The following is a 23,805-nucleotide window of genomic DNA, read 5'->3' on the forward strand; positions in this document are numbered from 1 at the left end:
TCTTCTTGGGACTATTCCTTCTTTAATATATTGCTCATGTGTTGTGAGATCCCACCAAGCACTAACTTTCTTCTCCATCAGGTGCCCGAATTTCCTAAAATTAGTATCCAGGTCACCCGTTTGAGAGATAGTTTTGGTGGTAAAAACTTCTTTCAGATCAATAGTACGATTTTCCATGAAATTAAAAATATCCATAATTGCTGCTAATAGTGATTGTAGGTGAAATAAACAAGTAATGTGAAAAATATACTACAGCGCTAATTAAATAATCAATTCCACGTGCACCTAAATAAAAAAACAAATAATATAGCTGCTATCTTGAGTGATACCAAATCCAAACAGTGAAACATATAAAATATAGATGCGCTAATATTAACTTAAAAGGTGATAAAACGTACAAAGAAAAACTAATCAGGGAGAATACTCCATAAACTGTGAATTACTAATATGTCCTTAATTAGTGCACAGTGATTAGCAGGATTCCATGCAGGGAAAAAATCACTCTCTTCAATCTGAATGCTAATCCAGCCCTCCACCGCTGTGATCAGATGATACAGGCACTCACAGACAGGGATTGCATGAAAGAAAAGAGAAAAAATCTCATTGCGCAATATTCGATGACAGATCAAAAAATGTAATCAGAGCATTGACATATGCACTCACGAATCCCGGCTTTCAGTAAAGCATGAAAACGCCACTCAGTATGTTGTTTCCTCAGCTCGATCCGATGCACTCGGATTCGATCGCAGGCTCCTCCCTACGCGTTACGTCACAGGCACGCGACTTACTCATGGGTTCATACGTTATGAGAATGGCTTGGGGTTTAGATAGCCTTCTCATTGACAGCGTTTACATTAGTGTGAGCAACCAAAGGGAAAGACAAACATCATTGCGGCAAAACTTTACTCACATAGCTGAATTCTAGTGAGATCAAATGTCGATGCATAGACACACATAATTTTAATAAACAAATTTAAAAAATGTAATTGATATAAAACTTTAAAAACATTCTATGTTGTTTGCTATGCGAATGGTGCATTTGCATTTGCATTTGCATATGCAATCTACTGCCCTCTTGTGGCCAGATATACAACAAGCATAGAATAAGTAGATGAACATTTAAAAATACAATTAAATAGATGCATCAACACTATTCAATATTATCAATAAAACATATAAAACCATCAAAAATATGTAATAAAAATTGTACTAAAGAGTTAAAAGATTATTACTATAATAACAGTAATAAAAACCATCATAATGAATAAAAATCAATATATATTAATAAAATTAATTATTAAACCAAGAGTATGTTTACGAATTGGAAATGAAGCAATTTAAATCAAATTCGATATTAAGGCCATTGGGAGATAGAGTCTGCATCTCATGTATCCAGCGAGACTCAGTTTTACTTAATTCCCTTACTTTATGACTGCCCCTCCAGTGTGGAGTGTATTTGGCAATGGCCCAAAATTTCATTTCCTTGGGATTGTTGTGGTGGCATAGATCAAAGTGCCGAGACACATTGTGTTTGGGGAAGGCTTTTTGGATATTTTGGACATGTTCTCTGATGCGCTTCCACATTGGGCGCTTCGTGCGTCCAACATATTGGAGTGAGCAAGAGCACTCCAATACATATACTACCCCTTCAGTCCTACACGTGATCAGATCCTTTATGTTGTATTCCTTCTGAGTCACTGTAGATTTGAATTTAGAACATTTTTGTCCATTGAAATTGGTTTGCCTACACGCAAAACATCGTTTACATGGAAAAAAACCTTTTCCTTGGTAAAAAGTGAGTAAATTGTTTCTCACTGGTGGGTCAGGAATATTTTTTGCCACCAAATCCCTTAAAGTTGGTGCTCTTCTGTACACCACCCGTGGGTAACTCGGTAAAATTCCCTGTAGCTGTCTGTCTGCTTTCAAAATTGGCCAGTGTTTCTTTATAATAGCTTCAAGTTGCTTGTGTTGGGTGTTATAATTTAGAATTATGGGTAATTCAGTTTCCAGCCTTTTTGTCTTGATTTTGTCTTGTGTTAGAGAGGTACGTGGAGTTTCATACACCTTTTGTATTTGTTCCATTATAAAGTCCTTGTTATACCCTTTATCAATAAATTTTTTTCCGATCGTTTTAGCTTGATCCAAAAATACCTCAGGGTCTGAGCAATTCCTGCGAATCCTTAGCATTTGACCCTTTGGTATATTGATTAGCCACGGGTCATGGTGGCAGCTATCCACAGGGATATAGCTGTTCCTCTGGACCGGCTTAAAGTGTGTTCTAGTTTTTAGTTGTTGATTGTCTATAGTAATCTCTAAATCAAGGAACTGAATAGTAGTGTTGCTCAAAGTGTAGGTGAGTTTTATGTTCTTCTGGTTATCATTTAATTTCTCAAAAAACTGAGTTAGGGTATTCTCATCCCCCTTCCAAATGATGATACAGTCGTCTATAAATCTTCTGTAGAGTATGAGCTGCTCCGGCATACCTTCATATATGGACGACTCCTCCCACTCAGACATGTACACGTTGGCTACACTCGGTGCATATTTAGCACCCATTCCTATACCATTCAGTTGCCGGTAATACTCTGATTTATGCCAGAAGTAGTTGTGCTGTAGCCCATATGCAAGACATCTCAAAATAAACCTTTTTTGTTTCGATATGAGATGACCAAAACTGTTCAATGCCCATTTTGTGGCCCCAATGGCTTCTTCATGGTTTATCACAGTATACAATGAGGCCACATCAGCTGTGGCCAACAAGTAACCACAATTAGGTTCCAGTACTGTGCTCTCAAGGATCTGTATTAAATGCTTTGTGTCCCTGAGGTAAGCCCTAGTTTGGGGCACTAACGGCTGAATAAATCTATCCACATACTCCCCTAGGCGTGAGTTGATGGATTGAATCCCATTGATAATGGGACGTCCAGGGGGTTTCTCAGGATCCTTGTGGACTTTGGGAACAGTATATATAATGGGTACTCGGCACACCTCAGGTATTAGGTATTTAGCTTCTCTTTTGTTCAGCACTCCTTTTTCTTTTCCTCTATAGATCAAGTCAACTAGCTCCTCCTTGTATTCTCCTGTCGGATTGGAGCGTAATTTGATATAGGTATTGGTGTCCTCGAGTTGCTTGGCCAATTCTTCATAGTAATAGTCTTTGGCGAGGACCACAATGGCTCCACCCTTATCGGCTGGTCTTATTATAACCTCTTTGTTTTCTTCCAACATCTTAATACCCTTATGTATGGCCATGGGGTTCGGTAACTTCTTCACTTTAAGTTGGTCCAAATCTTTCAGTACCATCTTTGAAAAGACCTCAATATGTTGATTATTTACAACTTGCGGGTTGAACAGTGATTTGTTTCTCAACTGACTATGTTCAACCCTTCCTGGCATATTAGGTACAGCCTGATACGTTATTGGCTGTGTTAGCATGTATTTCTTGATGTTTAGTTTGCGTGTAAACTTTTTGATGTCTACATAAGTATCAAATTTGCTCAAATTCCGCTTAGGGGCAAACTTGAGACCCTTATCAAGTGTTATCAATTCTGTTGGGCTTAGGTCTATCCCACTTAGATTGATAATGCCTTCTCCTATTCTAGTTTTCTTCTTTTTGTGTCCCCCTCTGCATCCCCTCTTCGATTTGGGCTTCGGCACTCCCTTTGACGCGTGGGTGAGGACCTCTCCTCCCGGCGATACTCTAAAAAAGATGAGGAACGAGGATCCACATCCTCTCTATAACTAGATAGAGGCTCATATTGGTTGTGAGTCGGTACTGGACTTCTTCTCACATCATATTGGTGATGTTCATAATTTGGTGGTCCCCTTTGATAGTAGGCATGCGGCTGTCCCCCTGTATGATGGTATTGTGGGGGTGCATGATAATCTCTTGGATCTCTTCTATCCTGATTGTGATAGTAAGGATCATGGTGGTATCCTTGTGTGTTCCCACCCTGAGATTCCTGTTGATTTTTAGGGGGGTTAGATGGTTTTTGGTTCCCCTTATTCTTCCAATTAGGCTTTCTTGGAGATTTTGATCGGGGTTTACCATTGTTTTTATTTTTCCACCATTGTTTTGGTGTTCTTGGTTCATTATGTTCATCTCTTGGTGGTCTTGGTGGGTTAATGTGGTGATCCCTTGGATGTCTACTATGGTCATCCTCATACGATCTCCCAGGTTCAGGTGTTCTATATCTCAAATCCCTCTCAGGTGAGATAATCCGTACTTCCCTATCAGGTGAAGAGGATACTGAACCATCCCCACCTTGTTTTAAATTAAATTGCCATTTAAATGTTTGATGTAGACGATAGTCATTAGTATCTCTAAGGTATTTCCTCCTTTTTCGTTGCTTTATTTCAAGGTCTTTTTGTTCCAAGACCTTATTAAGTTGGCTCGTAAGTGTTGCAAAGGATGGAGTGTCTTTATGACTCTCCAAAGAAGTTTTGCACTCTGCTATTAATTTGTTCATATTAGCAATTTTCCGTTGTTTCCTTTTAATGAGGAATTGCAAAGCTTCCAGCCCTTTTTCATTGAAGAATTTATACCATTCCTCAATGGAATCATTATCCATTAACCCATCATTAATAGGAATATCCCATCTCAGTCTTCTTGGGACTATTCCTTCTTTAATATATTGCTCATGTGTTGTGAGATCCCACCAAGCACTAACTTTCTTCTCCATCAGGTGCCCGAATTTCCTAAAATTAGTATCCAGGTCACCCGTTTGAGAGATAGTTTTGGTGGTAAAAACTTCTTTCAGATCAATAGTACGATTTTCCATGAAATTAAAAATATCCATAATTGCTGCTAATAGTGATTGTAGGTGAAATAAACAAGTAATGTGAAAAATATACTACAGCGCTAATTAAATAATCAATTCCACGTGCACCTAAATAAAAAAACAAATAATATAGCTGCTATCTTGAGTGATACCAAATCCAAACAGTGAAACATATAAAATATAGATGCGCTAATATTAACTTAAAAGGTGATAAAACGTACAAAGAAAAACTAATCAGGGAGAATACTCCATAAACTGTGAATTACTAATATGTCCTTAATTAGTGCACAGTGATTAGCAGGATTCCATGCAGGGAAAAAATCACTCTCTTCAATCTGAATGCTAATCCAGCCCTCCACCGCTGTGATCAGATGATACAGGCACTCACAGACAGGGATTGCATGAAAGAAAAGAGAAAAAATCTCATTGCGCAATATTCGATGACAGATCAAAAAATGTAATCAGAGCATTGACATATGCACTCACGAATCCCGGCTTTCAGTAAAGCATGAAAACGCCACTCAGTATGTTGTTTCCTCAGCTCGATCCGATGCACTCGGATTCGATCGCAGGCTCCTCCCTACGCGTTACGTCACAGGCACGCGACTTACTCATGGGTTCATACGTTATGAGAATGGCTTGGGGTTTAGATAGCCTTCTCATTGACAGCGTTTACATTAGTGTGAGCAACCAAAGGGAAAGACAAACATCATTGCGGCAAAACTTTACTCACATAGCTGAATTCTAGTGAGATCAAATGTCGATGCATAGACACACATAATTTTAATAAACAAATTTAAAAAATGTAATTGATATAAAACTTTAAAAACATTCTATGTTGTTTGCTATGCGAATGGTGCATTTGCATTTGCATTTGCATATGCAATCTACTGCCCTCTTGTGGCCAGATATACAACAAGCATAGAATAAGTAGATGAACATTTAAAAATACAATTAAATAGATGCATCAACACTATTCAATATTATCAATAAAACATATAAAACCATCAAAAATATGTAATAAAAATTGTACTAAAGAGTTAAAAGATTATTACTATAATAACAGTAATAAAAACCATCATAATGAATAAAAATCAATATATATTAATAAAATTAATTATTAAACCAAGAGTATGTTTACGAATTGGAAATGAAGCAATTTAAATCAAATTCGATATTAAGGCCATTGGGAGATAGAGTCTGCATCTCATGTATCCAGCGAGACTCAGTTTTACTTAATTCCCTTACTTTATGACTGCCCCTCCAGTGTGGAGTGTATTTGGCAATGGCCCAAAATTTCATTTCCTTGGGATTGTTGTGGTGGCATAGATCAAAGTGCCGAGACACATTGTGTTTGGGGAAGGCTTTTTGGATATTTTGGACATGTTCTCTGATGCGCTTCCACATTGGGCGCTTCGTGCGTCCAACATATTGGAGTGAGCAAGAGCACTCCAATACATATACTACCCCTTCAGTCCTACACGTGATCAGATCCTTTATGTTGTATTCCTTCTGAGTCACTGTAGATTTGAATTTAGAACATTTTTGTCCATTGAAATTGGTTTGCCTACACGCAAAACATCGTTTACATGGAAAAAAACCTTTTCCTTGGTAAAAAGTGAGTAAATTGTTTCTCACTGGTGGGTCAGGAATATTTTTTGCCACCAAATCCCTTAAAGTTGGTGCTCTTCTGTACACCACCCGTGGGTAACTCGGTAAAATTCCCTGTAGCTGTCTGTCTGCTTTCAAAATTGGCCAGTGTTTCTTTATAATAGCTTCAAGTTGCTTGTGTTGGGTGTTATAATTTAGAATTATGGGTAATTCAGTTTCCAGCCTTTTTGTCTTGATTTTGTCTTGTGTTAGAGAGGTACGTGGAGTTTCATACACCTTTTGTATTTGTTCCATTATAAAGTCCTTGTTATACCCTTTATCAATAAATTTTTTTCCGATCGTTTTAGCTTGATCCAAAAATACCTCAGGGTCTGAGCAATTCCTGCGAATCCTTAGCATTTGACCCTTTGGTATATTGATTAGCCACGGGTCATGGTGGCAGCTATCCACAGGGATATAGCTGTTCCTCTGGACCGGCTTAAAGTGTGTTCTAGTTTTTAGTTGTTGATTGTCTATAGTAATCTCTAAATCAAGGAACTGAATAGTAGTGTTGCTCAAAGTGTAGGTGAGTTTTATGTTCTTCTGGTTATCATTTAATTTCTCAAAAAACTGAGTTAGGGTATTCTCATCCCCCTTCCAAATGATGATACAGTCGTCTATAAATCTTCTGTAGAGTATGAGCTGCTCCGGCATACCTTCATATATGGACGACTCCTCCCACTCAGACATGTACACGTTGGCTACACTCGGTGCATATTTAGCACCCATTCCTATACCATTCAGTTGCCGGTAATACTCTGATTTATGCCAGAAGTAGTTGTGCTGTAGCCCATATGCAAGACATCTCAAAATAAACCTTTTTTGTTTCGATATGAGATGACCAAAACTGTTCAATGCCCATTTTGTGGCCCCAATGGCTTCTTCATGGTTTATCACAGTATACAATGAGGCCACATCAGCTGTGGCCAACAAGTAACCACAATTAGGTTCCAGTACTGTGCTCTCAAGGATCTGTATTAAATGCTTTGTGTCCCTGAGGTAAGCCCTAGTTTGGGGCACTAACGGCTGAATAAATCTATCCACATACTCCCCTAGGCGTGAGTTGATGGATTGAATCCCATTGATAATGGGACGTCCAGGGGGTTTCTCAGGATCCTTGTGGACTTTGGGAACAGTATATATAATGGGTACTCGGCACACCTCAGGTATTAGGTATTTAGCTTCTCTTTTGTTCAGCACTCCTTTTTCTTTTCCTCTATAGATCAAGTCAACTAGCTCCTCCTTGTATTCTCCTGTCGGATTGGAGCGTAATTTGATATAGGTATTGGTGTCCTCGAGTTGCTTGGCCAATTCTTCATAGTAATAGTCTTTGGCGAGGACCACAATGGCTCCACCCTTATCGGCTGGTCTTATTATAACCTCTTTGTTTTCTTCCAACATCTTAATACCCTTATGTATGGCCATGGGGTTCGGTAACTTCTTCACTTTAAGTTGGTCCAAATCTTTCAGTACCATCTTTGAAAAGACCTCAATATGTTGATTATTTACAACTTGCGGGTTGAACAGTGATTTGTTTCTCAACTGACTATGTTCAACCCTTCCTGGCATATTAGGTACAGCCTGATACGTTATTGGCTGTGTTAGCATGTATTTCTTGATGTTTAGTTTGCGTGTAAACTTTTTGATGTCTACATAAGTATCAAATTTGCTCAAATTCCGCTTAGGGGCAAACTTGAGACCCTTATCAAGTGTTATCAATTCTGTTGGGCTTAGGTCTATCCCACTTAGATTGATAATGCCTTCTCCTATTCTAGTTTTCTTCTTTTTGTGTCCCCCTCTGCATCCCCTCTTCGATTTGGGCTTCGGCACTCCCTTTGACGCGTGGGTGAGGACCTCTCCTCCCGGCGATACTCTAAAAAAGATGAGGAACGAGGATCCACATCCTCTCTATAACTAGATAGAGGCTCATATTGGTTGTGAGTCGGTACTGGACTTCTTCTCACATCATATTGGTGATGTTCATAATTTGGTGGTCCCCTTTGATAGTAGGCATGCGGCTGTCCCCCTGTATGATGGTATTGTGGGGGTGCATGATAATCTCTTGGATCTCTTCTATCCTGATTGTGATAGTAAGGATCATGGTGGTATCCTTGTGTGTTCCCACCCTGAGATTCCTGTTGATTTTTAGGGGGGTTAGATGGTTTTTGGTTCCCCTTATTCTTCCAATTAGGCTTTCTTGGAGATTTTGATCGGGGTTTACCATTGTTTTTATTTTTCCACCATTGTTTTGGTGTTCTTGGTTCATTATGTTCATCTCTTGGTGGTCTTGGTGGGTTAATGTGGTGATCCCTTGGATGTCTACTATGGTCATCCTCATACGATCTCCCAGGTTCAGGTGTTCTATATCTCAAATCCCTCTCAGGTGAGATAATCCGTACTTCCCTATCAGGTGAAGAGGATACTGAACCATCCCCACCTTGTTTTAAATTAAATTGCCATTTAAATGTTTGATGTAGACGATAGTCATTAGTATCTCTAAGGTATTTCCTCCTTTTTCGTTGCTTTATTTCAAGGTCTTTTTGTTCCAAGACCTTATTAAGTTGGCTCGTAAGTGTTGCAAAGGATGGAGTGTCTTTATGACTCTCCAAAGAAGTTTTGCACTCTGCTATTAATTTGTTCATATTAGCAATTTTCCGTTGTTTCCTTTTAATGAGGAATTGCAAAGCTTCCAGCCCTTTTTCATTGAAGAATTTATACCATTCCTCAATGGAATCATTATCCATTAACCCATCATTAATAGGAATATCCCATCTCAGTCTTCTTGGGACTATTCCTTCTTTAATATATTGCTCATGTGTTGTGAGATCCCACCAAGCACTAACTTTCTTCTCCATCAGGTGCCCGAATTTCCTAAAATTAGTATCCAGGTCACCCGTTTGAGAGATAGTTTTGGTGGTAAAAACTTCTTTCAGATCAATAGTACGATTTTCCATGAAATTAAAAATATCCATAATTGCTGCTAATAGTGATTGTAGGTGAAATAAACAAGTAATGTGAAAAATATACTACAGCGCTAATTAAATAATCAATTCCACGTGCACCTAAATAAAAAAACAAATAATATAGCTGCTATCTTGAGTGATACCAAATCCAAACAGTGAAACATATAAAATATAGATGCGCTAATATTAACTTAAAAGGTGATAAAACGTACAAAGAAAAACTAATCAGGGAGAATACTCCATAAACTGTGAATTACTAATATGTCCTTAATTAGTGCACAGTGATTAGCAGGATTCCATGCAGGGAAAAAATCACTCTCTTCAATCTGAATGCTAATCCAGCCCTCCACCGCTGTGATCAGATGATACAGGCACTCACAGACAGGGATTGCATGAAAGAAAAGAGAAAAAATCTCATTGCGCAATATTCGATGACAGATCAAAAAATGTAATCAGAGCATTGACATATGCACTCACGAATCCCGGCTTTCAGTAAAGCATGAAAACGCCACTCAGTATGTTGTTTCCTCAGCTCGATCCGATGCACTCGGATTCGATCGCAGGCTCCTCCCTACGCGTTACGTCACAGGCACGCGACTTACTCATGGGTTCATACGTTATGAGAATGGCTTGGGGTTTAGATAGCCTTCTCATTGACAGCGTTTACATTAGTGTGAGCAACCAAAGGGAAAGACAAACATCATTGCGGCAAAACTTTACTCACATAGCTGAATTCACCCACTTCCCCTGTGAATTAGCAACGGATCTCTGGTTCGGAGCCCCCAAAGAGGAACTTGTAATGGGTCGGGAACTGTGATGGCCCTGACGGACTGCCATGAGCCTGCTCTGTAGACACTCTGACCAGGCTAACTACCCCGTCCCTAGGGCCCTATTCTCTCTAACCTGGATCCCGCGGGTGGCATCCACCCCCCCCTACCCCATCTCCCCTCGGCACGTGTACCCAGACACCCGGTGTCTCAGGATAACTTCCAATAGGTGGAGGTGGAGAAGATCTCCCTCCCCTTGTACCCACCTCCATGCTGGCCCACGACCCCCATGTAGGCCGCCCACATACGGGTATTGGTCCCAATTGGGATGACAGGCCGGGACCGGGCGGGTCCCCTGTACCAGGGTCACCCCCGGGTCCTGACCTGCAGTTCTCTCCAACAGTTTGTTGTTTTTTTGTAATTGTTCATTTTGCGAATGTGATTTCTGATGCTAATGTTTCACTTATTCCTTCCCATCCTTTCCTTGCTTTCCTTTCCTCCTTTTCTCTCACCTTCTGGGGACCGCGACTTGCACCGCGCCGTGCCACCAGGAGCGCAGTCAGCCCATCATATGGTGACAACATGGCGGAGATTAAGGTAGTTTCATATAATGTCCGTGGTATATGCTCCCCAAATAAGAGTAGCAAACTGTGATGGGAGCTGCAACACTTACGAGCCAACTTAATAAGGTCTTGGAACAAAAAGACCTTGAAATAAAGCAACGAAAAAGGAGGAAATACCTTAGAGATACTAATGACTATCGTCTACATCAAACATTTAAATGGCAATTTAATTTAAAACAAGGTGGGGATGGTTCAGTATCCTCTTCACCTGATAGGGAAGTACGGATTATCTCACCTGAGAGGGATTTGAGATATAGAACACCTGAACCTGGGAGATCGTATGAGGATGACCATAGTAGACATCCAAGGGATCACCACATTAACCCACCAAGACCACCAAGAGATGAACATAATGAACCAAGAACACCAAAACAATGGTGGAAAAATAAAAACAATGGTAAACCCCGATCAAAATCTCCAAGAAAGCCTAATTGGAAGAATAAGGGGAACCAAAAACCATCTAACCCCCCTAAAAATCAACAGGAATCTCAGGGTGGGAACACACAAGGATACCACCATGATCCTTACTATCACAATCAGGATAGAAGAGATCCAAGAGATTATCATGCACCCCCACAATACCATCATACAGGGGGACAGCCGCATGCCTACTATCAAAGGGGACCACCAAATTATGAACATCACCAATATGATGTGAGAAGAAGTCCAGTACCGACTCACAACCAATATGAGCCTCTATCTAGTTATAGAGAGGATGTGGATCCTCGTTCCTCATCTTTTTTAGAGTATCGCCGGGAGGAGAGGTCCTCACCCACGCGTCAAAGGGAGTGCCGAAGCCCAAATCGAAGAGGGGATGCAGAGGGGGACACAAAAAGAAGAAAACTAGAATAGGAGAAGGCATTATCAATCTAAGTGGGATAGACCTAAGCCCAACAGAATTGATAACACTTGATAAGGGTCTCAAGTTTGCCCCTAAGCGGAATTTGAGCAAATTTGATACTTATGTAGACATCAAAAAGTTTACACGCAAACTAAACATCAAGAAATACATGCTAACACAGCCAATAACGTATCAGGCTGTACCTAATATGCCAGGAAGGGTTGAACATAGTCAGTTGAGAAACAAATCACTGTTCAACCCGCAAGTTGTAAATAATCAACATATTGAGGTCTTTTCAAAGATGGTACTGAAAGATTTGGACCAACTTAAAGTGAAGAAGTTACCGAACCCCATGGCCATACATAAGGGTATTAAGATGTTGGAAGAAAACAAAGAGGTTATAATAAGACCAGCCGATAAGGGTGGAGCCATTGTGGTCCTCGCCAAAGACTATTACTATGAAGAATTGGCCAAGCAACTCGAGGACACCAATACCTATATCAAATTACGCTCCAATCCGACAGGAGAATACAAGGAGGAGCTAGTTGACTTGATCTATAGAGGAAAAGAAAAAGGAGTGCTGAACAAAAGAGAAGCTAAATACCTAATACCTGAGGTGTGCCGAGTACCCATTATATATACTGTTCCCAAAGTCCACAAGGATCCTGAGAAACCCCCTGGACGTCCCATTATCAATGGGATTCAATCCATCAACTCACGCCTAGGGGAGTATGTGGATAGATTTATTCAGCCGTTAGTGCCCCAAACTAGGGCTTACCTCAGGGACACAAAGCATTTAATACAGATCCTTGAGAGCACAGTACTGGAACCTAATTGTGGTTACTTGTTGGCCACAGCTGATGTGGCCTCATTGTATACTGTGATAAACCATGAAGAAGCCATTGGGGCCACAAAATGGGCATTGAACAGTTTTGGTCATCTCATATCGAAACAAAAAAGGTTTATTTTGAGATGTCTTGCATATGGGCTACAGCACAACTACTTCTGGCATAAATCAGAGTATTACCGGCAACTGAATGGTATAGGAATGGGTGCTAAATATGCACCGAGTGTAGCCAACGTGTACATGTCTGAGTGGGAGGAGTCGTCCATATATGAAGGTATGCCGGAGCAGCTCATACTCTACAGAAGATTTATAGACGACTGTATCATCATTTGGAAGGGGGATGAGAATACCCTAACTCAGTTTTTTGAGAAATTAAATGATAACCAGAAGAACATAAAACTCACCTACACTTTGAGCAACACTACTATTCAGTTCCTTGATTTAGAGATTACTATAGACAATCAACAACTAAAAACTAGAACACACTTTAAGCCGGTCCAGAGGAACAGCTATATCCCTGTGGATAGCTGCCACCATGACCCGTGGCTAATCAATATACCAAAGGGTCAAATGCTAAGGATTCGCAGGAATTGCTCAGACCCTGAGGTATTTTTGGATCAAGCTAAAACGATCGGAAAAAAATTTATTGATAAAGGGTATAACAAGGACTTTATAATGGAACAAATACAAAAGGTGTATGAAACTCCACGTACCTCTCTAACACAAGACAAAATCAAGACAAAAAGGCTGGAAACTGAATTACCCATAATTCTAAATTATAACACCCAACACAAGCAACTTGAAGCTATTATAAAGAAACACTGGCCAATTTTGAAAGCAGACAGACAGCTACAGGGAATTTTACCGAGTTACCCACGGGTGGTGTACAGAAGAGCACCAACTTTAAGGGATTTGGTGGCAAAAAATATTCCTGACCCACCAGTGAGAAACAATTTACTCACTTTTTACCAAGGAAAAGGTTTTTTTTCCATGTAAACGATGTTTTGCGTGTAGGCAAACCAATTTCAATGGACAAAAATGTTCTAAATTCAAATCTACAGTGACTCAGAAGGAATACAACATAAAGGATCTGATCACGTGTAGGACTGAAGGGGTAGTATATGTATTGGAGTGCTCTTGCTCACTCCAATATGTTGGACGCACGAAGCGCCCAATGTGGAAGCGCATCAGAGAACATGTCCAAAATATCCAAAAAGCCTTCCCCAAACACAATGTGTCTCGGCACTTTGATCTATGCCACCACAACAATCCCAAGGAAATGAAATTTTGGGCCATTGCCAAATACACTCCACACTGGAGGGGCAGTCATAAAGTAAGGGAATTAAGTAAAACTGAGTCTCGCTGGATACATGAGATGCAGACTCTATCTCCCAATGGCCTTAATATCGAATTTGATTTAAATTGCTTCATTTCCAATTCGTAAACATACTCTTGGTTTTGTATTAATAATTAATTTTATTAATATATATTGATTTTTATTCATTATGATGGTTTTTATTACTGTTATTATAGTAATAATCTTTTAACTCTTTAGTACAATTTTTATTACATATTTTTGATGGTTTTATATGTTTTATTGATAATATTGAATAGTGTTGATGCATCTATTTAATTGTATTTTTAAATGTTCATCTACTTATTCTATGCTTGTTGTATATCTGGCCACAAGAGGGCAGTAGATTGCATATGCAAATGCAAATGCAAATGCACCATTCGCATAGCAAACAACATAGAATGTTTTTAAAGTTTTATATCAATTACATTTTTTAAATTTGTTTATTAAAATTATGTGTGTCTATGCATCGACATTTGATCTCACTAGAATTCAGCTATGTGAGTAAAGTTTTGCCGCAATGATGTTTGTCTTTCCCTTTGGTTGCTCACACTAATGTAAACGCTGTCAATGAGAAGGCTATCTAAACCCCAAGCCATTCTCATAACGTATGAACCCATGAGTAAGTCGCGTGCCTGTGACGTAACGCGTAGGGAGGAGCCTGCGATCGAATCCGAGTGCATCGGATCGAGCTGAGGAAACAACATACTGAGTGGCGTTTTCATGCTTTACTGAAAGCCGGGATTCGTGAGTGCATATGTCAATGCTCTGATTACATTTTTTGATCTGTCATCGAATATTGCGCAATGAGATTTTTTTTTCTCTTTTCTTTCATGCAATCCCTGTCTGTGAGTGCCTGTATCATCTGATCACAGCGGTGGAGGGCTGGATTAGCATTCAGATTGAAGAGAGTGATTTTTTCCCTGCATGGAATCCTGCTAATCACTGTGCACTAATTAAGGACATATTAGTAATTCACAGTTTATGGAGTATTCTCCCTGATTAGTTTTTCTTTGTACGTTTTATCACCTTTTAAGTTAATATTAGCGCATCTATATTTTATATGTTTCACTGTTTGGATTTGGTATCACTCAAGATAGCAGCTATATTATTTGTTTTTTTATTTAGGTGCACGTGGAATTGATTATTTAATTAGCGCTGTAGTATATTTTTCACACACCTGACTAGTGAGTATCTGGTAAAAAAAATTATAGTACACCTTAGTGTATCCGTCTGGGCCTGGGCTTTTCCCATTAGGGAGTGAGTTAATGGTGTTTTCAATATCTGCAACTGGTATGGGGGAGTCTAAGTCGGTTCGTTGGTCATCAGTCAGGGGCGGTAATCCGTTCACGGTTAGATATTCGTGGATTCTACGCATTTTGTCGGTCTTGCTTTCTGGGGGTGAATCTGCATCCAGGTTGTAAAGGGTAGCATAGTCTGAGCCCTTTTTTTCTGTAAAGCTCTCGCCAGCATACGACCACATTTATTGCCGTGTTCGTAGTATCTGTGCGACAGGTACCTCAACTGTCTCCGCGCCCGTCTTTCCAGCAGGCGCAAAAACAATTCCCTAAGGTCGGTCAATTTCTTCAGGTCTTTTTTATGTTTAAGCTCAGCCTGTTGGAGTGCTGTGAGCACTCTATCAAAGTCTGCTTGGCGTTCCCTTTTAAGTTTTGTGCCCAAGGCAATAAGCTTGCCTCGTACTACTCCCTTGTGGCATTCCCAAATAGTGCCCTCACACAAATCTTCAGCGGCATTTTCTAGAAAGTAGTGCCGCAAGATTTCGGAGATCTTTGACTCCACTACAGGGTCGTCCAACAGATTCTCGTTAAGTCGCCAGGTCCAGGCCCTATGGGTGCCAGAGGGCAAGGCGACAGTAACGGTGATCGGAGCATGGTCTGATATAGTTATATGTCCGATAGACGAAACCCTGCAGCAGTTCCAGAGTGGGTCGGTCGACATATAGCAGATCTATTATGGTGTATACATTGTGCACCTTTGAATAGTAACTATAGTCTCTATCTGTGGCGTGCAGGACTCTCCAGCTATCTACCAAGCCAGCTTCCTGGAGAGACTTGCGGAAGCGCTTTAGGAAGGCATGAGAGTGCGTTGGTCGCCGGTGCGATATGTCTTGTGAAGGGTCCGGGCTAACATTGAAGTCGCCGCCTAAAATTAGGAAGCCCTCTTTGAATTCCATCAGTCGGTCCAGGACCGTGTCGAGGAAGGTCAATTGGTTTGAGTTGGGGGCATAAATGTTAGCAAAGGTATATTTTATACCTGCTATGGATCTCTTCAAAAAAACATATCTACCCTGTGGATCTACAAGATCACTTGTGTGCTGGAATGGGCAGGTTTTGTGGATGGCTATCGCTGTACCTCGGGATTTGCTAACCGGGGATGTGCTGCGATACCACTGGCTGTATAGGTGGGTGGGTAGTTTAGGCACTGAATGGTGAGTGAAGTGCGTCTCCTGCAAGAAAATGACTTGGGCCTTCAGCTTCTTCAGCTCCCATCACAGTTTGCTACTCTTATTTGGGGAGCATATACCACGGACATTATATGAAACTACCTTAATCTCCGCCATGTTGTCACCATATGATGGGCTGACTGCGCTCCTGGTGGCACGGCGCGGTGCAAGTCGCGGTCCCCAGAAGGTGAGAGAAAAGGAGGAAAGGAAAGCAAGGAAAGGATGGGAAGGAATAAGTGAAACATTAGCATCAGAAATCACATTCGCAAAATGAACAATTACAAAAAAACAACAAACTGTTGGAGAGAACTGCAGGTCAGGACCCGGGGGTGACCCTGGTACAGGGGACCCGCCCGGTCCCGGCCTGTCATCCCAATTGGGACCAATACCCGTATGTGGGCGGCCTACATGGGGGTCGTGGGCCAGCATGGAGGTGGGTACAAGGGGAGGGAGATCTTCTCCACCTCCACCTATTGGAAGTTATCCTGAGACACCGGGTGTCTGGGTACACGTGCCGAGGGGAGATGGGGTAGGGGGGGGTGGATGCCACCTGCGGGATCCAGGTTAGAGAGAATAGGGCCCTAGGGACGGGGTAGTTAGCCTGGTCAGAGTGTCTACAGAGCAGGCTCATGGCAGTCCGTCAGGGCCATCACAGTTCCCGACCCATTACAAGTTCCTCTTTGGGGGCTCCGAACCAGAGATCCGTTGCTAATTCACAGGGGAAGTGGGTGACAGGGGTGGAGGTAATCCATAGTGGTCAGATGAAGTTGAGATCTCGCAACGGGCCATCAGTCTCTTAGGGCCGAGGGGCCGGGCCGAGAATCCAGATCCTGGGGATGGCGGCTGCATCTCCTACTGCGTCTTTGCGGCATCTGCAACCAGGGCTGGGGAAGGCTAAAGGCTGGGAAGCCTGCTACTTCCGTGTCTCCCCGCCAATCGGGGAAGTCCACCGGGTTCAGACCTAGTGTCGAAAGGAAGTGAGGGAGATCATCTTTGGTGCGTAAAGTCACCGAGCGGCCATCTTTGGTCGCCTGCAGGTAGAATGGGAAGCCCCAGCGGTAAGGTATGCCTGCGTCTTGCAGGGCAGCCAGTACAGGTTTAAGGGCCCTTCGTTGCATTAGAGTTCTCCTGGATATGTCCTGGTAAAAAAACAGGTGAGCGCCATCGAGGTCAAAAAAGGGTTTATTGCGCATTTTTTGCATGATACGCTCTTTAAGGGTATATTTGTGCAATTTGCAGATAATGTCTCTGGAATTGTCTGCGTCCTCAGAGGGGGGCCTCAGAGCTCGATGAGCACGATCGATTTCCACTGGCACAGTGTCAGGGAGTTCCAGGATTTCCCTGAATATCCCAACTAGAGAGGGGATTATATCCCTGGGGGCAGTAGCTTCAGGCATTCCACGAATGCGGATGTTTGCACATCTGCTGCGATTCTCAAAATCGTCTAAGTGCGACAAAATTGCTTCCATCTTGCGATCCTGTGCTGCACACCGCAGTTGCAGGTCTGATATGGAGGAAAAGGTGTCATCTAGCCTTTGTTCTAAAGTTTCTACTCTGTTTCCCAATTGTGTGGTGTCCTCTTTAAGCTGGTCAATATCTTCTTTAAAAGCCTTTTCTATTCTGGATGTGAACCTCTCCAAATCCTCTCTTGTGGGAAGTGACCAAATATGTCTCTTTATGTCCCCATCCTCTATGAAATCTGCAATGTCAGAACCCCTTGCTCTGGAGACTGTGGATCCTGGGGCTGCAGAATCACTCACCACTCCTGGGGATGCCGGGGCTGCAGAATCACTCAACTCCCGGGGATGCCGGGGCTGCAGAAGCACTCGCCACTCCCGGGGATGGCAGAGGGGATGCTGGCTGCAGCGAGGCTGTTTGTTTTGCAGGCTGTGTCTTCTGGGTTGTCTGTGCCTTGGAGGTCTTCCCGGTCGGCGCCATCTTGGATTTTTCGGGCGCCTTACTGTGGGTCCCGGGAAAGTAGCTATCTAGCTGCACCTGCCGGGATTTATCAGCCGACGCTGGGACATATCCTGAGCCGTTTTCGGGCTCAGGATCACCGGTATGTTGCTGTATAAGCTGCGGTGGGTGTGGAGCAGAGAACAGACACGTCCTCACAGCTCCATGTCCAGGACACGCCCCCCCACACCGCATCCTTTTAGCCTATATTCCATGTGAGTACCCTAGGTGGATACTTTTCCATCTCATACTGGTTATTAGTTTATTAATTCTGTCCTATCCTAAAATGTATTTATATATTTTCTTTAGATAATCCAAGCATCCTCCCCTGAGGAGTGTTACAGACACAAAACGCGTTGGGCTATTATGGATGCTGGGCTATTATGGATGCTACATGTACCTTCATGATATTATTTTTGATATCTTATATGTCTTTTACCAGTTCTTCACCAAATGCAATAATTCCGCCATTTCTGTTAACATGCCATCAGTACATATATTCATTCTATGCATTCATAGTTCCATGCAGACTAGCATGTGGCACCTTGTTGGGCACCCTTGTTGCTTTTACTCCATATGCACTTATTATGTGTTTACAATATGTAGTAATGTCATTTATTTGAAATGTATGTTCTCATTTACATGTTTTCTGTATGTTGATGCATGTTTTTCATTCCTATGAATATTAAATTTGTACCTCTTTTATTACCCGCACCTTGTCTGCAGCCTCACTTATAGTCCCAATTTATCCTTTGCTTTCATTTTGCTTCATGGGCAGTGCATCACCAGGCCTCCATGGCTCAGATCGGCTGAAACCTGGTCTTCAGTCCATACGTTCACGAAATTTTATCAAGTGGATGTAAGGGGGCATGAGGATACCGCCTTTGGGCGCAGTGTGCTGCAGGCAGCAGTATAGTTCATCACGTCCAATTGGCGGTCTGCTTTTGTTTGATTTGTGTCTTCCTCCCCTCAAGTTAAGCATTGCTTTGGAAGATCCCACTAAGTAATTAATGGAGCTCTGTGTCCCGTGATGTATGAAAAAGAAAATAGGATTTTTTAAACAGCTTACCTGTAAAATCTTTTTCTTGGAGTACATCACGGGACACAGAGCTCCCACCCCTCTTATTTGGGATATATACAGTATGTGTGTGTGTATATGTGTATATATATATATAGGGATACTTATTGCTTTGCTACATAAACGGAGGTACTCTCCATATGGGAGGGGTTATATAGAGGGGAACTTCTCTTGTAAGTAGGGTGTGCCAGTGTCCAATCACCTGGTGGTGACACATAACCCACTAAGTAATTAACACAGCTCTGTGTCCCTTGATGTACTCAAGGATTTACAGGTAAGCTGTTTAAAAAATCCTATTATTGTATGATGTAAAGTACAGCTGTAAAACAGTGTAAATTTGCTGTCCCCTCAAAATAAATGGACACACAGCCATTAATGTCTAAACCGCTGGCAACAAAAGTGAATAAAACCCTAAGTGAAAATGTCCAAATTGGGTCCAAAGTGTCAATGTTTTGTGTGGCCACCATTATTTTCCAGGACTGCCCTAACCCTCTTGGGCATGGAGCTCACCAGAACTTCACAGGTTGCCACTGGAATTCTCTTCCACTCTTCCATGATGACATCATGGAGCTGGTGGATGTTGGAGACCTTGGGCTGCTCCTTCACCTTCCATTTGAGGATGCACCACAGATGCTCAATAGGGTTTAGGTCTGAAGACATACTTGGCCAGCCCATCACCTTTACCCTCAGCTTATTAAGCAAGGCTAGTGGTTGTCTTGGAGATGTGTTTGATTGAAACCAAAGGAAGACTTGAGATAAATTATTTGAGACCTGAAAGAGGAACTGGAGAGCCTGCTTGAATTTGTGAAGACACAGATCCCCACAGCAACAACCAAGGATGTGAATACCAAAAGTGGGACCATTAGGGGCACATATAGGACTGAGCGCAAAAAGGTCCTGCAATCCATGAGGTCAGGAGCAGCAGCAGATAAAATTTATAAGCCAAGTCTGTAGTACTATAGTCAATTAAGCTTCCTTGATGACCATCTGGAAGCCAGGGAATCTCTTTCAAGCCTTGCCCCCAGACATCGCTCCAGCCTTCCCTTCAGCCAAGCCTCCAGCCTTCCCTGCAGCCAAGCTGAGCCTTCTTCGGAGGAACAAACTGAGTTCCTGGAGGAGCCTGATTTGGCCATACGGAGCCAGGTATAGTATTTAGATAAAGATTTCTTGTAATAAAAGTATAAAAATATGTAAAATACATGTTACTATTGCTAACAATTTAATGATTGAACAAAAAGTGTTTTAGATATCAATAGACAGTGGCCAAAAATGATGGGTACAAGAATGAAAAATGCAGGGGTCAGAATGATTGTCTTTAATATTTATTAGCATTCAATTTGCAACTGTCATGAGGTGAAAAATGTGTGTGATTGATGAAGCCCAAAATTTAATTATGTCCCTTTTTTATACGCAGCCAGAGCTCAGCCAGGATGAGGGGGGAGAAAATCAGAGCCAGCAGGAGGCAGGCCCCAGTGGCACACAGGAGGTGGCCAGGCCAAACAAGTCCTGAGAGGCCTCTCCTCCGCATTTAACAAAAAAGGGCCAGGAGGCTTATGCAGATGGAGGAGGAAACCCGTGACCTAATTAGGGAGGCTACTGTGGCCCTCAGAGTGCCCCCCACCGCTGCAGAGGGATTTGCTGCACTTATAGGAGACAAATTACCAAGAATGGACATGGCCCAACGTCTCCTTAGCGAAAACCTCATTCTGAAGGTCGGCAACAGGGGCTTGAGAGGGGCAGTTTACCGACTTCACTGACCTTACGGAGGTCACCCCTCCTCCTGCTTCTGCCACAAGCTCTCCTCCGAAGATGCGTTTAACAAAGGCTGCAGAGAAGGCTACAAGGAAGAGAAAAAAGTAATTGTGGCCCTAAATTATGTGCTTTTCATAGTCCCAATTTTGAAATTATATTCTTGGATGTTTTGCTGTGGGGATCTGTGTCTGAACAAATTCAAGCAGGGTCTTCAGTGCTGCCTTCACCTTTTTAATTTGTTATGTGCCAGAATAAATGTTTTTTTGGTTTACTGTAAAAACTTGACCATGTGTTTTTATTCAAAATGGAGAGTTTTCTAGTGAGTAGGTATGGACATTTCAAAAATACATTTTCAAATTAACAAGGGACACTAACCTTCTTGAGGGTAAATAATACTAAATAATAATGTTGTTGTGGTAACTTGACACACTAAAATAAAAAATGGAAATCAGTCTAAAATATTCTACAATTAATAACCAAAAATTAAGATTGAAAAAAGTATTTAAACAATTTTTATGGAGATCTGGCTTACAAAAAAAAAAGATTATTCATGAGATCACGATAAATAATAAATAAACAAGTTGGTCATAACTCTGTGAATATCAGCAGCAAAAGAAGTTCATTATTATTGTAGCATTATAAAAAAGAAAAGAATGCGCTGCATTTAACGATGCAATAATTTACAGCGTGACGAATGTGCTATCTCCATTACGAACGCTAGTTTTACCAGAATGAGTTCTCCCATCTCATACTTGATTCTGAGCATGCGCGTTTTTTTCCCCCTTGGAAAAGCATACACGAGCGATTTTCGCAACGGGAAAAACGACGAGAAAAAATAGAGCAGGTTCTAATTTTTTTTGCGGGCAGTTTTCTCGTCGAGAAAACTGCTATAGAGCATACGCACGACCGTTTTTCACAGTTTTCTTGTCATGAAAAACGGTCGTGTGTACGCGGCATAAGGGTTTGGGCGCTATCTGTTATCTGGACGCTATAGTAAATGAATCCCTGCGGTGTTACACCGTATAAAATGTGTAAGTGGTATAGCCATCATAATCTATATATTAACCTATATTGAAAATTAGGTCTCGCGTGCATTTTGTTTTTGACTTTTTGATAAGCTCTCTTAAATACCTTATTTCTATAACACCTCTCATGTAATCTTTTCCTTAGGGCCACAACTTTCTTCATCATCATTTGTACAATTACGCCTAACTCTCAAATACTGGCTGTATGGAATATTGTTCACTAGAGATGTCGGGTGGGCACTAGAGGTATGCTGTTTATTATATATTTTCTCTCTTTCTTACTTTAAACTTGTTTTCTTTTTCATTGCATAAATATTCTAGGCAAACCCTGTAAAGAGTAAACTACTTTTTAATGCCTTCTCTAGGCTTTTTATGTACCATTTATGAAGGTGAATGATTTAGCGAACCCTTGCTTCATGATGTATGTTTATATAGCTTTATCAAATGTAATAATCATGTTTGAGTGGCCACTGCGGACTGTCATACCTCTTTACATCTGCATGTATTAGGTTTGTTGTTGGTGTCATGCACTGTGGATGCTTTTCATATTTTAGATGGTTTTTAATGTACTTTTTCTTGTGTTGCCCTTGAACTGTGCCATGTAATGTATTTTTCTGCAAACAGCATCCACAATGCAGCAAGTAACATCTTTTCCATATGTAACACACATAAAACATGCAGATGTGAATAGAACCATACCGCAGAACATTAAGTCTGCATAAATACATTTCTGAATGTCAGAATTTAAAGCATATTTTTTTTACAATAAATTACGGTACATCACATTACGTCATTTATCAGTAAAAAGCAGTTGTTGGGCTTCAGCCAGGTGACTGTTCCTAGGCTAAGATGATCAGTCTGCTGCAAGAAAATGGAAGCATTTTCTAAGTCTCCACTTCTCTGGTTACCTGATTGCAAACTTGTAACTTTGTAGCTGGTCCCAAGGTGAGAAGTTACAACGGTAGATAATCAATGTCTTACATGTGAGAACACTGCCAGGAAATGCACAGATATCGGATTTGCATGACTGTGTCATCTCTGTGCCAGTATCTCAGTCTAGGAAATTGATACTGAAGGCTAGACAGTTCCTGCCCACCAGGTTGCCATGGACTAGAAAAACTCTTTGGAAATTGGAATTATGGCTGGCCTGGCAGTAGATGCAGGGCTGTCTTAATGAGAGGGCACACCTGGGCACTGCCCAGGGGCCCCAGCTGCATGGGGGGCCCCTGCACTTTCCCCAAAGCAGCTGGTCGTTGATCCCACGCTGCCCCGAAATTGGGAGTCAGAGTGCTGGGGGGATATCTTGTGTATAGAGGGGTCAGAGTGCTGGGGGGATATCTGGGATGTAGCGGGGCCATAGTACTGGGGAGGCATCATTCTAGCAGATATATTATATCCACAGGACAGCTTTGTTACTCTATGTATTTCCCCACTGTTTCTTTGTTGTATAGAATGTTACGGTCAACACTGAGGACAAGGGGGCACTCTTTACGTCTAGAGGAAAAGAGATTTCATCTCCAAATACGGAAAGGTTTCTTCACAGTAAGAGCTGTGAAAATGTGGAATAGACTCCCTCCAGACGTGGTTCTGGCCAGCTCAGTAGATTGCTTTAAGAAAGGCCTGGATTCTTTCCTAAATGTACAGAATATATCTGAGTACTAAGATTTGTAGGTAAAGTTGATCCGGGGTAAATCCGATTGCCTC

At 41.6% G+C, this 23,805-nt stretch overlaps 1 protein-coding gene across 2 annotated transcripts in view; it reads left to right on the top strand.

Moving 5' to 3' along the window:
* The window catches only part of TSPAN4 (tetraspanin 4), a 1,094,228-nt gene that overhangs the window by 232,885 nt on the left and 837,538 nt on the right, over window positions 1-23,805 (top strand). For both annotated transcript variants that reach the window (XM_040328525.1, XM_040328524.1), the window contains one exon: window positions 22,247-22,347. The gene's annotated coding sequence lies outside the window, so the exon portion shown is untranslated. The remainder of the gene's footprint in view (window positions 1-22,246; window positions 22,348-23,805) is intronic.

This window comes from Rana temporaria, chromosome 11 (assembly GCF_905171775.1).
Source record: "Rana temporaria chromosome 11, aRanTem1.1, whole genome shotgun sequence".
Taxonomy (NCBI): domain Eukaryota; kingdom Metazoa; phylum Chordata; class Amphibia; order Anura; family Ranidae; genus Rana; species Rana temporaria.